Source organism: Oncorhynchus nerka, linkage group LG18 (assembly GCF_034236695.1).
Source record: "Oncorhynchus nerka isolate Pitt River linkage group LG18, Oner_Uvic_2.0, whole genome shotgun sequence".
NCBI classification, from domain to species: domain Eukaryota; kingdom Metazoa; phylum Chordata; class Actinopteri; order Salmoniformes; family Salmonidae; genus Oncorhynchus; species Oncorhynchus nerka.
The window spans coordinates 5773437-5775936 of NC_088413.1; the positions used below are offsets into that span (position 1 = coordinate 5773437).

At 62.1% G+C, this 2500-nt stretch overlaps 1 protein-coding gene across 1 annotated transcript in view; it reads left to right on the forward strand.

Moving 5' to 3' along the window:
• tll1 (tolloid-like 1) overlaps positions 1 to 2500 on the forward strand; it is a 447864-nt gene that overhangs the window by 421372 nt on the left and 23992 nt on the right. The gene's annotated exons all lie outside the window — the stretch shown is intronic.

The window sequence follows — 2500 nt, forward strand, 5'->3', positions numbered from 1 at the left end:
TCTCCTCCCTCTCTCCTCCGTCTCTCCTCCCCGCTCCTCCCTCTCTCCTCCCTCTCCTCCCTCTCTCCTCCCTCTCTCCTCCGTCTCTCCTCCCTCTCTCCTCCCTCTCTCCTCCCCATCTCTCCTCCCTCTCTCCTCCGTCTCTCCTCCCTCCTCCTCTCTCTCTCTCCTCCTCTCTCCTCCGTCTCTCCTCCCTCTCTCCTCCGTCTCTCCTCCTTCTCTCCTCCCTCTCTCCTCCGTCTCTCCTCCCTCTCTCCTCCTCTCCTCTCTCTCCTCTCTCCTCCCTCTCTCCTCCCTCTCTCCTCCATCTCTCCTCCGTCTCTCTCTCCGTCTCTCCTCCTCTCTCTCCTCCCTCTCCTCTCTCCTCCCTCTCTCCTCCGTCTCTCCTCCTCTCTCCTCCGTCTCTCTCTCTCTCCTCCGTCTCTCCCTCTCTCCCTCCTCCTCTCTCCTCCTTCCTCCTCCCTCTCTCCTCCGTCTCTCCTCCGTCTCTCCTCCCTCTCTCTGTCTCCACATCTCTCCTCCCTCTCTCCTCCGTCTCTCCTCCCTCTCTCCTCCTCTCCTCCGTCTCTCTCCCTCCTCCCTCTCTCCTCTCTCCTCCCTCTCTCCTCCCTCTCTCCTCCGTCTCTCCTCCCTCTCTCCTCCCTCTCTCCTCCCTCTCTCCTCCCTCTCTCCTCCTCTCTCCTCTCCTCCGTCTCTCCTCCTCTCTCCTCCCTCTCTCCTCCGTCTCTCCTCCCTCTCTCCTCCGTCTCTCCTCCCCCGCTCCTCCCTCTCTCCTCCGTCTCTCCTCCCTCTCTCCTCCCTCTCTCCTCCGTCTCTCCTCCCTCTCTCCTCCCTCTCTCCTCCTCTCTCTCCTCCCTCTCTCCTCCGTCTCTCCTCCCTCTCTCCTCCATCTCTCCTCCCTCTCTCCTCCGTCTCTCCTCCCTCTCTCCTCCGTCTCTCCTCCCTCTCTCCTCCGTCTCTCCTCCGTCTCTCCTCCTTCTCTCCTCCCTCTCTCCTCCCTCTCTCCTCCGTCTCTCCTCCGTCTCTCCTCCTTCTCTCCTCACTCTCTCCTCGTCTCTCCTCCTTCTCTCCTCCCTCTCTCCTCCGTCTCTCCTCCCTCTGTCCTCCGTCTCTCCTCCTTCTCTCCTCCGTCTCTCCTCCGTCTCTCCTCCGTCTCCCCTCCGTCTCTCCTCCGTCTCTCCTCTGTCTCTCCTACATCTCTCCTCCCTCTCTCCTCCCTCTCTCCTCCATCTCTCCTCCGTCTCCTCTCCGTCTCTCCTCCCTCTCTCCTCCCTCTCTCCTCCCTCTCTCCTCCCTCTCTCCTCCACTCTCCTCCCTGTCCCTCTCTCCTCCTTCTCTCCTCCCTGTCCCTCTCTCCTCCGTCTCTCCTCCGTCTCTCCTCCCTCTCTCCTCCGTCTCTCCTCCCTCTCTCCTTCTCTCCTCCTCTCCTTCTCTCTCTCCTCTCTCCCTCTCTCCTCCGTCTCTCCTCCCTCTCTCCTCCGTCTCTCCTCCGTCGCTCCTCCCTCTCTCCTCCGTCTCTCCTCCCCCGCTCCTCCCTCTCTCCTCTCTCTCCTCTCTCCTCCTCTCTCTCCTCCTCTCTCCTCCCCTCTCCTCCCGTCTCTCCTCCGTCTCTCCTCCCTCTCTCCTCCGTCTCTCCTCCCTCTCTCCTCCCTCTCTCCCTCCTCTCTCTCCTCCCTCTCTCCTCCCTCTCTCCTCCCTCTCTCCTCCGTCTCTCCTCCCTCTCTCCTCCCTCTCTCCTCCGTCTCTCCTCCCTCTCTCCTCCGTCTCTCCTCCCTCTCTGCTCCGTCTCTACTCCGTCTCTCCTCCTTCTCTCCTCCCTCTCTCCTCCCTCTCTCCTCCGTCTCTCCTCCGTCTCTCCTCCTTCTCTCCTCACTCTCTCCTCGTCTCTCCTCCTTCTCTCCTCCCTCTCTCCTCCGTCTCTCCTCCCTCTGTCCTCCGTCTCTCCTCCTTCTCTCCTCTCTCTCCTCCGTCCCTCGTCTCCCCTCCGTCTCTCCTCCGTCTCTCCTCTGTCTCTCTACATCTCTCCTCCCTCTCTCCTCCCTCTCTCCTCTCCTCCTCTCTCTCCGTCTCTCCTCCCTCTCTCCTCCCTCTCTCCTCCCTCTCTCCTCCTCTCTCCTCCCGTCCCTCTCTCCTCCCTCTCTCCTCCCCTCTCTCTCCGTCTCTCCTCCTCTCTCCTCCCTCTCTCCTCCGTCTCTCTCCTCTCTCCTCTCTCCTCCGTCTCTCCCTCTCTCCTCCGTCTCTCCTCCCTCTCTCCTCCTCTCTCCTCCGTCTCTCCTCCCTCTCTCCTCCCCTCTCCTCCGTCTCTCCTCTGTCTCTCCTCCTTCTCTCCTCCGTCTCTCCTCCTTCTCTCCTCCGTCTCTCCTCCTTCTCTCCTCCGTCTCTCCTCCGTCTCTCCTCCCTCTCTCCTCCCTCTCTCCTCTCCTCTCCTCTCCGTCTCTCCTCCGTCTCCCCTCCGTCTCTCCTCCCTCTCTCCTCTGTCTCTCCTACATCTCTCCTCCCT